Source organism: Ruditapes philippinarum, unplaced genomic scaffold (genome assembly GCF_026571515.1).
Source record: "Ruditapes philippinarum isolate M1 unplaced genomic scaffold, ASM2657151v2 ctg2663_1_1_1_1, whole genome shotgun sequence".
Taxonomy (NCBI): Eukaryota; Metazoa; Mollusca; class Bivalvia; order Venerida; family Veneridae; genus Ruditapes; species Ruditapes philippinarum.
Window position 1 is genome coordinate 142,879 of NW_026852429.1, and position 14,359 is coordinate 157,237.

Here is a 14,359-nt window from a genome sequence, read left to right on the forward strand (position 1 = left end):
GATCTCCCCTAGATATGTGCTCAAAATATTCAAGACATTTTCTTTATGATTTAGAAATGGAACAAACTGTTTGCAATAAATGCTTTTATCTGAAAATAAGCACTACTAAATGCTTGTTCTAGAATCTCAGTCTGTTTCTGACTGGTTTTGCATTTCTTTGTTGAAATGATATACTCTCTATTGTATTTCACTTTCAAGTGCTGCAGAATGTATACATTACACTTTCTATGGGTATTAATGGAATCTCCTTTCAAGTGAACACCGAGTTGCTGCAAAAACCTCCCGGTTCTGCAGGTTTCATATCATGCTTACGACAAACAAGACCTTCTTGTTCTTCGTAGCAAAGCCATCCATTTTCTTTTTTCAGCCAACTGTGCTTAGATTTTATTAGGTGCAGGTCTTTTCTCTACTTGCAAACTGATACTAGAACAATCTGTCTTATCACTGATGATTTGAAAAAGTTTTCTTTAGTTTAAAGGCACCGGTTATCAATCATAGCTCGAAACACAGATTTACAAGATTTGGTACTCTCATTTATCCTAGAGGACCTGATGTTGGGCTGTTTCTATTATCAGTTGAGATGGCATTATCTAAAAGGTTAAAAATGTCAGTGATAATTAACTACACAATATTTATCTTGATAAATGTATAGACTATTAATTTGCTAATAAGGGGTTAATGACAGGAAGAAAAAGCATGCTGTTTTGAATTATATACAGTTATCTATTAAAATGCAATACTAAACTTTTAGTTTGTTTGTGGTTTTACAGTTTGTAACATTTAAAAGCACAAGTTGACTAAGACCAAGTTATAAACTTCATAAAAGGGTCATTTTAGATAAAAATTATTTTTATATAATTTAGTGAATAAGTACCTAAGGATTTTTCTGCTTACTTTGATGACTGTGGAATTCTAGGTAAGTAGACGGGTGATTCTCCCTCTCTGCCACACACATTACACGTCACATTCATTAGGATCTGAAAGAAATCATCACGGATTTACCTCTGCAGTACTTGAAAATCTGGAAACAAAGTGATCCCTTGGAAGCATTAATCACAACAAAATTACATAAAAATTGCAGACTCGGTTTGATTGAGTCTGTACATGAGGGATACTGAATAAGTGCAACATCCCTCACGACCCTTAGCACCGAAAGTATATATTCCGAAGCAGTGCTACAAATATGTAGGCCCAGAAGTTTTTTCATTATTACATGTACCAATTTATCATACAAATATAAAGTTGTTTGATATAAACCTTGGTTTTCTCATATCTCTTTTTACAAAGAAGCAATAAACTTCAAGTAAATAGAATTGTAGAATAATAAATGAAATAGCTATATATTGCAAGATTGAACTTGCAATGTAATTTGCCTTATATAAATATAAATGACGTTAAGAATTCTAATTGCATTAATGTGTTATCAAGTTAAACACAGAACATTACGGTTACTGAAAAATAAGAAAATACAATGTAAACATTTACGATTTTAATTAAAAGATACAATTGTGCCAATAAATGAGCAGATTTAGCAAGCCAATGATGTTTTGTTGTTTGACAGAGGCACGATTGTGAAATAAAATTGCCATAATGTAGAAGGTCATTTATAATTTAAGTTCATATTAAATTATTAAACGTGTCAAACTTGATAGAAATGATCTTTTGTCCAGTTATTAATCAAATTCATAAATAAATAACAAACTTATAGCCAATTGCATAAAGGTTTTCTAGTTTGACCCTAAGTGTCAAGTTCAATTAAATTGTCCATAATGGTTGGTCCCAGACAAGTTAAATACAGAATTATTGTGCACAAGTATGAAGTCAATACATTCATTACTTACAAAGTTATAACCAATTACAGCAACAAATATTAAATTACAATAACATGAACCTATGTTATTTATGAGCGGATGTCAAATTGAGTTTACATTGTCTTTAAGATTGTTTCGCTTAAAGTTGCACACTTCCAGATTCATGTTAATTTTTATGAAAATTTTGGAAATGTATTTTAAAGTAAAATATTGTGAGATGAACAAATAAAACAATTTATATATTGCAATCGGCACTTACAATCCAAGAAAATTACCCAAAAAAAATGGTCAACATATACAAAAACAGCCCTTACTGCGTTCGTAACGGAGTAGAAATATGGTGATAAAATACTGAAAAAGCAGTCTTAAAGCGCATATAACATGAAACATATAACTTGGATCTTGAATGTTCAACCTTTTTTAAAATTTAAGAAGATTTTTCTCAATTTTAATTTTCTTGAAATATTTTGGCTCATCTGGAGGCGTGCAGCTTTAAGTGTAAAGTCAATCCATGATATAGCCAATTATAGCTGCATTCAGTTATTTAGCCGTCAAACAATTTTAGCTACTTGTAGTTCCTATCCAAATGTTTGTTGAGTCCAAGAATGAAGACACCCAATTGCTAAAAAAAATCAAAATCATATTTAATTAAAGGAAAAATCCATCAATATTAAAATATTTGACCTTGAAGGTCAAGGTCATTTATGACTTAATGTCAAGTACAGTCTAGCCTACTTGAAGGTCTTGTCCAAAATTGTTTAACAGTGTTAAAGATTGTCTTCTAACATGGACAAAACAATCCTTTAGACAATACCTTCAAGTAGACTCGACTAAACTTGACCTTAAGTCATGAATGACCTTGACCTTCAAGATCAAATATTTACATTTTGCTTGACTTGATAGTATGGGAGCTATCACCGTAGTTCTCAAGAAATCCGTTCACACATGAGATGTTGCCCATGCTCGAGTCTAGTGGAGCGTTTCCAAAAAGTATTTGTATTTGAATATCGCTCTATATGATATAAGATATTAGACGATAGATATGTAGTGGCTAATTAATCAGACAAATGTCTTTTTTTAAGTCAACAGAATTATTTGACACAGAATAAAACAGTGTTTGTCAGGTTATAGTACGGCACGAATATCCGAAACCTTTCGATAAAATGATTGAAACAATAGTATTTTTCTCTTAAGGCTGATATCTTAAGACGGTGGATTACGCTTATGTACTTTAAATTGTTAAGGCTTAATTTTGGCTTGTAAAATATTGAGATAAACGTCTCCATATCGCGTATATATATCACGTACGAGGGCAGCAAATCAATGAACATGACTTGTCGCCACCGATGATTACATAACAGGGTTGGCAACGCACAAACATCAAGGCAAATATGGATTCGTTCCGGCGGCATGCATACATAAAACTTTTTTTAAAGACAGAACAAATATATCGGTTTGCTACTCGAATGTCGTTAAATCGAGTTGTACTATATATTTGAATACTTGCTGTATATAACAGGAAAACTATTGGCTTTGCGACTAGCAGATTACGATTTCGTAAATTATTTAAGAAATAAATTTAGAATATTGAGCAGAAAAGATGAAGAGATAATCAAAGGCAACACATATACAACACATGTGTAATTTGAATTTGCAATGTTTCTCACAATATTCTTACAATGTTCATAATGGAGAAAAGCATAATTATTCTAAATATTTTAACTCTTTTTAAGAGCATTGTGTACACACTTATTCTAGACTGAATTAATTTATGCGTTCATTTAACAGGAAGTAATGAAAACAATTTCTTAATATCCATAACATTCGCATTATATTTTAGGTGTGTCGCGTTTTATATCTAGTCAAGATGAACCTTGCGTACATCAGCTATTTCCTTAACAATCGAGTCTACTCGAAAAATCATTTTGTTTTAATCTAAACTTTTTTTTTACACAAATGGCTATGACATGCAGCTGTTGTTGACGTTAGCCTGTGTCAATTCTTAATGAGAAAGCGTCTGTCGCGCACTGCTCAGGCAATGAACTTCAAATCCTCTTGTTTTATTTTTAGAAATTAAATGTTCGCCTTAACAAATCAAACATTTTAAATTTACGACTTTTAATAAGATTAAGCGTTTTTTAAGCAAGTGTGATAGGTCTTCACGCAAACACATTTCTTTAAAGCAAATTTGAACTTACGACACGCCATTTTTTGTTTATCTTCCTGCGTCGTAAATCTTGTTATGCTTAACGCTTAAAATGATATCATAATGCAGGTAGAGTGTTTAAACATGCACATGTTCTTATCCTACATTCTCAACAGACGAAACAGGAAGAGTTTCCGTGGTCAATAACTCGAAATATTTGCTCCCGATTCAAACCGTGTGAAGAATATGCCGTATTTATTCCGTAATTTTCAGAAGAAATGTACGATAACAGTGGGCTTACAGCCAACATAATATTTTCAAGACACGGACTGATAAATGTATCAATTATTTGTGGACCTGGCTTTTGAGGCCACTTTTCTTCCTCATAGCAAGTGAAAAAACAGGTTTGTTTTTTTGTACTTTTTATAATATTGCTAAAAATCTATTAACTGTCCATTTTTTGCTTTATGAAAAGAATATCATCGTTTTATGTAGCAATGCGAGAATTTATACCAGCATATTTTTTTGAAATAGATAGTTATATCACAAATCTCGTTATTCTTTATCAATTATTAACAACAAATTGCTGCTTTTAAATTATACCACGTGGCTATCTAAAAAATTCTTTATTGGACGCTATGACGTATATAACTATCCTATATTTTACAGTTAAGGGCGTTCGGCCCATTCCATATAACATCATTGACAAAAGTCGTTAATTACAAAAATATCCGAATCAGTTCTACTAAGAGCGTTGACACATCAAACCATAATAATATTAAGTCGCATGTTCCTGAATATAATTTGGATATGAAATAAAATAGGTTATGAACAATTAAACAAGTACGTTCAATGTTCATGTTATATCATAGGCCTTCAAAGGAACTGTTCCCCCCAAAAGTATTATTGATAAATGACATGCTTAACAATTTCTTCTGGTCAGAAAAGGATACACCAGATATTGAGTCATTTTAGTTTGGTTTTGATATGAGGATCTGATGGTTAAAATGTATGAGCTTTGAACTTTTCTTTTCACACACACACGCCACGCGCACTCACCATACGCACGTACACAAGCTCACGCATGCAAGCGCATACACATCCCCACCAATATTTCAATCATTTAGTCTCATTTTGCCGTTGTAAAATTACAATGGAATTTAAATGTACCCGGTTACATACCATAACAACATACATCCTATATGAAATATACTACTTAAATTAAACTTGATAGGCAAAGTATTACTATCTTGATAATTGTTGGCATATAATTCGGAAATTATACTTAGATTTCCAAAATGGCAGCAAGTCAAAGATTGCAAAATAAACGTTCGTATATCTACCTATTTCATAACATAATACGTATCAGGTCTATTATAGAAGGCAAATATGGCAGATTATACATGTTATAGAGGTTTTTACAAAACAAATAATTGACTCTACAACTGTCTGGTCTTGTAATGAGGAAAGATTAAAAAAGGCAATATTAATATACTAATAAACCATTAGGGCGTGTAGTCGTTATCTTTCTTAATTTTGGGTTGGCAGTCGCTCAATATCGTCAATCGTTTGATTTCTTTGTCGCCAAATTGGGTGTCAGTTTTCTCCATCGCTAAAAATGTAACATAATAACTGATGTGTATGCATTCTTACTTAAGCAACTTTCCCATCATAACCGGGTCTAAAAATATCAACAAACTTTTTTACAGTAGTTATTAAATAGTATTGTTTGAAAATATTGACCGGAGACATTTGAAATATTCAATGAACTTTGGTTGATAATTTTCGGTTTCCGACGTACATCATACGGATTTTAAAGTATGGCATAACGGTAGTCATGGTTTATGCATAACTTCAAAGTTACGAACACAACACTTGCAAAACTATCCTCAGTGATAAGAAGTTAGGGAGTTTAGCTTCATGTTGAGGGTTGTTGGATCGAATCTTAATAAAACATTATTTTTAATGTTGTTTTCTTATTATATTTTGCAAAACTAAGTTTTTGTGCATGCCAATTACTTTACAAATTGAAATTATGAAAATTTACATATACATGTACATTTATATAATATTATCACAGTTGTTTTTTTAAATAAAAGACACCAGAAGTTAAAGAAATAATTCATCTACTAATGCTGCACATAAAAATAATTAAAGAAATCTGAAATAAGTTTGTTTGAGGATTCGAACTTTCAAAGCCATCAGGCTATTGGGACGTAAGTACATGTATCAGGTAAATTATCGAGAACTTCCCTAACTTCCCTATCATAAAGATCAATAAGTAACTGAAACTTACGAAAAAGCTTCCGAACATTAACGAGTTGGTCGATATTGCCAAACAATATAGAAGTCAAATTTGCAGTTTCCATGAGATAACTTTACATATAATATATAAACAACCTTATTATCACACCCGTTAACATGTAGCGAGTAGAACAGTTTGATGCAGGTTTATTTAACTTTCAAAGGTAGAACTTACTATATAAATGTAAGTTTTAAAACTTACCATGCTCACAATTTGTTCTACCCGCCCGGAACCAAATGATCTCTCTAACCAGTTGATAGGAGTGTTTATAATTTAAAGTCAATATTTACATAAGAAAACGTTGCAACGGTTTAAAATTGCAGCAGCATAACCATTGCAAATACTTCACTTAGATGGTTTTTCTTTTCGTCAGACAAGACATGTATTAATCATCTAGTTCCATTTTAATGAACGAGCCTGTCGTGAAATTTATTCTGTTAATGGCATTGATTTTATTTTAAAACAGCCTAAACTACAATGTGTGGGATAGTAGCTTTAATGTACATTTAAGTTGAGTGTCAACACGTTGGACTGTCGAGTGAGCAGTTGGAATCTACTTCAAGTGTATCAGTCGAACATATAATTTTTGTTTTCATCATTTCTTAACTGCAATTTTGACAGTCTTTATATAGACATTGTGATAAGGCAGTTCTGCGTTGTGACCTCGTAGATGGCATTCTGATTTCTTCATCATTTTGGGCTAATGTTATTGATTATTCGGGGTTCGAATTGATAAATGTGTTGATAGGTAGATTAACAGACGCTTTAATGGCATAATACAATGTGAATAAGTATTTGAATGTTTTCTTTACATAAGACGAGTTATCAGAATGAAAAGTTCAGTAGTACAAACATTAATCTTTCAGGCATTGGTAATGACGGATAATATTGACAACATACCGAAATAGTCTAAAAATGTCTTTGTGCTTTAAAATACTTTAAGAGAATGAGGGTAAAAATATTTGGTTGTTTAACAACTTAATACTGCTCCGAATAAGTAAGGACGCACACATATTAGATATTAATCCAAGTTGTGCGCATATAAAGTCTGATACATTACTGAAGAAAAAGTGCAACAGCGGGTAAAATGATTTAATATTAACATATTAACAAAAGAGCTTATAGATGAGTCAAACTTGAAATAATTGATTTTAATATAATCATATTTAACATATTTTGGAAAAAGGAAAAAGTTATTAAATTGTGCATGGAGAAATTTTAAAATTATATTTAACGAAGACTTTTTTATGGATTATCTTTAACGGCATATAGTTTAAACTTTTCTTTCTTATGTATAAAGTATATTGATATATTAATCCACTTTGAGATAAAATTTATATGTTGCATGTTGTATTGTTTCTGTAAACTGAATGTTTTTCAGTTTAAAAATAAATTTACTGCCGTTGTTCATTTGGTTCATTTGCTCATTGTTACATGTTTTGTTTTTATTTAGATATTTTAAAATTAGAAAATGAAGTGTGTGAGCGATCGATTGATCGAGTGAGCTAGCGGGTAATGAGTGTGCTTGGATGTAAGAAAGTAAGTTGGTAAGCAAGTCAGTAAATAAGTATTTAAGTAAGGAAGTAAGAAAGACTAACAAATTAAGAAAAGTAAAGAAAAGCAAGCAATCAATCAAGTAAGGAGTAAGCATAATGAGCGAATATGTAAGTATGTGAATCATTGAGTCACAACAACAACAAGTAAGCTAAAACCAAAACCGTTAATATTTGAGGCCTTTGGCATTCCTACTACAATACCAACCTTACTTGTCTTTGACCTAATTCAATGGGATATCTGCCACGGACCTTTGACGAACAATGAAGGGTTTAATTATTTTGTGGTATAGAAACTTCCTTCAAATGTGTTGCTTGATTTCATTCAATCCCATATTTTGTTATACAGTTTTAATAACAATTTTGACACAATTATGTCTTAAATATCACACACAAATAATTTCTTTTATCTTAAATTTTGTTCTGTCAGTTTTGTTACAAATTCTTTTCAAGTCGCTATATACAAAATAAACATTATCTTTACATTGATCGAGGTTCTTAATGTTTTCCAAAACCTGCCTGTCTTAGCCCTTAATATCTATTTCTAATGAAAACTTACTTGTTAATTTTTGCTTATTACATTTTAATATATAAATCTTGTTCGAAATATTGAAATTGTATCTTACTTTTACACTTCACATTTTTCTTTCCAAGTGTCAAACAAATGCATGAATACCTTTGACGCTGGTATTTGATACTTTTGAAAAATTTGATTACATAGCCAATTTGTTTTACGAGAAATGGTAATCATTAATTGCTTTGTGTTGATATCATACATAATTTCAACTTTGGTTAACCAGAGGTCGATATTATCATCTCTTTCAAATTAGAAATTAATCAAATGGTATTAGAAGAAGAAAGAAATGATGTAAATTTTAGTTATACAAATCAGTACCATGTATAATGAACCGCCCAAAGTACCAAGAACAGAACTTAGGTTGAGCAAGACCCATCTACGTAATTAATAGTGGAAGTAGACCATTCATTCAATTTGTTCGAAACATGTTTTGTATCATTAACTCTTACCTTTTACGATTGTGGCTACTCTATTGTTTTCTCTATTGTTCTATTTAGCCACACAAAAGAAAATAGCCACATAAAAGCATTACGGAATGTCCAGAGGATAACTCAAAAAGCCTTTGAGATATCACAATAAAACTTCATGGGTGGATAAAATCGTAAGGCGGCGGGGATATAGAAATAGTCTCCGTCCGTCTGTCCGCTCTCACATGACAGTAATAATGTGACTAGAGGGACAATAGGTAACTGTTTTTTCTCTTTGATGTCATTAATTCTGTAATGCTAATGCTTCTATGTGGCTATTTTCTTTGTGTGGCTAAAAGTAACAATAGAGAGAACAAAAGAGTAGCCGCAATATTACTGTCCTGTTAGAACATCTGGACGTCCGTCCGTCCATCTGTCCGTCCCATATTTTTGTGGAAGCATATCTAACAAAGTATTTGAGGTATCAACTTAAAACATCATAGGTGGATAGATCGAATGCACAAGAATGATAATGATAATGTCACTTTACCATGCACAATTTTTCAGTTATTGCTCTTTGTTTTTTTTTTTTTTTTTCAAACTTAATTTTTCTCCAAAGCATAAATCAAAAGCCTTTGAGATATCAACATGCAACTTCATGGGCGGATGTATCTCACTCAGGAGGTTTGCAGTGCACAATAATGATAACTCTACCCCTCATAATTTTTTAGTTATTGCCCTTTGTTATTTTCCATACTTAATTTTTTTTCTGATTGAAGCATAACTCAAAAAAGTCTTTGAGATGTCAACATTAAACTTCATAGGTGGATTTATCTTATTGAGGATGAATGCTATGTGTAACTCTACCCTTTATAATTTTTGAGTTATTGCCCTTTTTTATTTTTCATACTTTTTCTCCGGAGCTTATCTCAAAGCGTGTAAGACGTATTAATTTGGAACTTCATTGGTGGATATATCTCATTGAGGAGGTGTGCAGCACACAAGAATGATAACCTTTCCTGCATTATTTTTCAGGTATTGTCCTTTGTTATTTTCAGCCATCATTATTCACATAGGTTTCAAATCTGTAATCACTTCAGCCATCAGTTTTCATTACCAAAAGACCTCTTAAAATTGAATTATTCTGCTGTACTACATATACATTCTTCCAATGAGCAAACACATTCGGCGGGGGATGGCCATGTTAACATGGATCTTCTGGTTTTACTATAACTTTCAATTCCCTTCCATCGGTTAATAAAGTGTTAATACGAAACTTCAAGTGTAAAACCTTTCAGGCGTTTATACATAAAAGTATTAATAAAACTCTATGACTTGATTATTGACAATTCAGTAATGAAAAATGCCAAAACATCTCTTCTATTGCATCAAATTCTTTAATAGCGTCCAAATATATGTATATCATTTCGATTTTGATTTAGTGTCATGTTCTAGTTTCTAGTTAAAAAAATGTTAATTTATAATTTTTTAGTTTCCATTCTTAAACAAAAGTGTTTTAATATGCATATTAATGACTCAAATACAAGGTTCTTTTCAAGTGCCATGTTTATAATTGCATGTATTGTACAATAAATATCACAAAAAAGATAAATTTTGTTCAAATAATTTTGAAGTTATTCATTTGAATGGAACAATCATAAAAGTTAAGTAAAAAGCATGTGTGTGATTTTATACTTTGATAATTGTAAGAAGTAACTTTCACATTGGTTTTCCAAGCACCAAAGTCTAATAAAAGCACTTTCTACTCGGACAATTAAGTGTGCATTTAAAGCATTTATCCATACTTGCACTGTTGATTGTATTCATCTTGTACGGTACCCCTCTCATGATTAACCGATATAATATAATAAAATATCCTCATGTCACTAATGACAAAGCGGTTTTTTAATGATTATTTTACTGAATCTCGAACAAATAAATACCAAACGCTACTTGCATTGTGGTTAGAGGATATGTTTAGCTTTTACTTAAAACAGTTTTCTGCTTATCTTAAATTAATTGTCAATTTATCCTTTTAGGTCAACGTTCAAATGCAAATCTTAGTTTCGAAATCAATCTTTGGGTAAAAAACTTAATTTACACTTAATGAAATTTATCATTGTAGCATGATTTTTTGTTTTTACTGAACATGGGGCTTTAAAGGCCGGTACCAATATTTATTAAACATGAATCTGCAACATTTTGAACAGTTATTAGCAATATAAGATAAGATGAAAAAACAATGGGTGAAATAAATGTTCAACTTTAATTAATAGTAAAACATCATTGCAACTTTTCAAACATTCAGTGACTATATTATGCCACCAGTAATGTAATGTTAACAGTTTCACATTTGACAAATGTTTATCAAATTTATAAACCTGACTTGATATGATCACTGCAGCAAATCGTAAAGCTACCAGTTCTTTCAGAACTTTGATTTTATACAAGGAACACCGACATTTCAGCGAAATTATCGCAGAACTCCCAGCAAAATTTAACTTCACTTTGTAACTTTGAAAAGGTAGAAAAAAATCTTTGCCTACCTTTTGTATATTTTTATTTCTTAAAACCTTTTTGTTTTTGGTATCTTGTTACATTTTTCAAAAAATATAGCAATTTTTCATATCTGGACTATCTATTGCTGTTTTGATCTGTCGGCAATTGGTATAATTATGTTTATATTATATTTCATGTTTACATGTATTTTTCTATCATTTATAATTTGCTATAAGTATTATTTACTTAATTACAATAAACGTTTTAATTGAATTGATTTAAAGTAAATTATCATTTTGTATGGAAGTAAAAATACTGCTTTGTTTACATTTTGCTACTTTTCCGTCTGAACTATTTATACATGTTACATCCTCTAAATTTATTATTGAAACATTATTAAACACATTTATGGCATTTCGAAAGAATATAAGATACGTATTTCGTAGGCATAATGTGCCTTATATGTTAAAGGGACTGCACTGAGGTTTAAAAGCCTAAAAACATTATATTTGAATTTCTTACATAAATGAGCTGGGGCATTTTAAACAGAAATAGTTAAGAAATATACTTTGAAATAAATTGAAAATCGTATTTCTGTGCCTTTCTTAGCCCGATTTGAGTAAAAAATGTTTAAACGCTTTTCATTTTGGGTCATTTTTTTTTACAATTTGAATAATTATTCTGGAAAAACGCGAAAAAAGTGCGCGAATGATCTGAAATTTAAAACAAAGATTAGTGGTCTAAACCTACGTCCAATGGTACATTTATTTCGAAAAATATTTTCAGTCACATCATATCAAAAAACCTCAGTGGAGTCCCTTTTAAGTTTTATTTTTCAACAATAGTAATAATGATTGAAACATTGTAAATGCATTAAACCAAATAAAACGATGAAATAAAACCATAACAACTATTGCGGGTCATTGGGAGTCAGTATACTCTTCCGTAAACTTTGTCCCCCGGAAACCACGTGGTTTCTTTATTTAGTCAACATGAGAAATCAAGCACGCTGTAACAATCATTATTTAAATATTGACTTTAGATAAAGGGCCTATTGAATCATTCTGCTTCGTACAAATTAATATTGCTCATGCATTCCTTATTATTAGAAAAATAAGATAATACCATAAAAACAAACAAACAATATAAAAAACAACAACAAAAAATAAATTAATTAAATAGAATAAAAAAGAAAAAATTCTAAAAAAATCTTTAAAAAAAACCCTCTTAAAAAGATATGGTCGCCAAACAACTCGAACAACTCGTTTTGATTGAACATTATTAGCGTGCTTAGTCATTTTGTAGTTTTATGCATTAACGGAAGTTTAAAAATATCAGCAGGTAAAATTCTTTTGATTTCTTAATTGTTTTTATACATTTTTATGAAAAAAATATGTTTATAGATTATAGAAATGCTTGAAATAAGTGGTTTAAGGTAATTTGACAAAGCGATTGAACTTGAATTCATGTATTTAAATTGTTGAACAATAACCAAGAATTAATTATTTTTTACGGTATGTAAGTTATTTAACATTTTACCTTCCTTATATTTAAAATCCATTCATGGAGGTAACCTTTGTAACAATAAAATGAACTTGACATTCAGATTTTTAAGGGTATCAAATTAAGAAAAATAGAAATACTCAAATAACGTATTAAACACTTAGAAAATGCGATGCATAGATTAACCATGTATTATCATGGGGGTGGAACCCCATATGAATCTCAAACATGAGCATCGGTAAAAAGTATATGTGAATTTCCGCTGCTCAAGATGTGAAGCATAACACCAAATCTGACTGTGAAAATAGGTCAATCGCAGGGTAATTTTTCAACTTTTTAAACAGTTATATAAAATTTTATCCTTTTTTAAGTAAATCGAAATGTGATTCTACCTTCCTGACTCTCCTCTATTATACCCATTTTTGTTTTTGATTTCTATGCAGTCTTCATCGAGATATTCTTTCCTTCGTGGGTTCTTTTGTGTCCAAAACATGCACTGTGTATGAAGAAAATGTCACTAAACGGGCTCAAAAAAACAGAGATTTTACGAATCTCATTACAGACCGATTCTTAACGCTAAGACAAATCCTGATTGAAACATTCTTTGAGACTTGGCTACAAACGAAGAAATCGCTGCTTAAAATTGCATTTGAGCTTCATATGTGCTGAAGAGATCCATAAGTGATGTAGAAAACCATCTACAAAATTATGGACCACTTCCATTTAATCATTAAATAGCCAATGTAAAGGAACAATAAAGGTTTCTTATCTTTTGCTGAAAGTTCAATAGTATCATTAGCGTGTTTGATCACCGCAATGACAGGGCTCACTAGCTTATGCTAGAGTTAGAAATACTTAAGGGCCTGAGTACATGGAAATGTTGATGCAGAGTGGATAGTACTCGTATGATAAACAATTCACTAATAAGAGATAATGGAACTTGGACAAGCCAAACTGAAAGTATAGAACTTTGTTAAGCTATCGTGTCATGTAATATGTTTCTATAATAATGTTTACATTCATCAAAATATTTATCACTTTAAGATTCCACAAGTTATAGCAACGAGACTGTTATGTGGAAATATCATGGCCTGGTGCGACATCGAAGGGTTTTCTTTACAGAATATGGGCTGAGAAGGGAAAACCCGAGATGCCGCCCGAGGCCATGGTATTCTACATAATAGTCGGCTTCGATATATAATAACTGTTTTATCGCATGATAAACAGAAATGAGAAGTAAATAAACATAAAATTTCAATTGATATTTGGCTTCTCTTCATAAAGTAAATTCACCCCTCGTAACCTCGGTTACTTTTTATGTAACGTGTGCAGTTTTCTCCATCGCTAAAAATGTAACATAATAAACGATGTGTATGCATTCTTACTTAAGCAACTCTCCCAACATAAACCGGGTCTAAAAATATATACATACTTAAAAAGTATTGTGTGGCAATTTTGACAGGAGGCATTTGAATATTCAATAACCTTGCGTTGGTAATTTTCGGTTTCCGAAGTAAATCATACGGATTTTAAAGTATGGCATAACGGTAAACATGAT

The 14,359-nt window shown here is 31.1% G+C and overlaps 1 protein-coding gene across 1 annotated transcript in view; it reads left to right on the forward strand.

Moving 5' to 3' along the window:
• Positions 1 to 4,099: 4,099 nt before the first annotated feature.
• The window catches only part of LOC132760204 (beta-1,3-galactosyltransferase 1-like), a 33,779-nt gene continuing 23,519 nt past the window's right edge, over positions 4,100 to 14,359 (forward strand). Inside the window, exon 1 of the mRNA XM_060752123.1 lies at positions 4,100 to 4,361. The gene's annotated coding sequence lies outside the window, so the exon portion shown is untranslated. The remainder of the gene's footprint in view (positions 4,362 to 14,359) is intronic.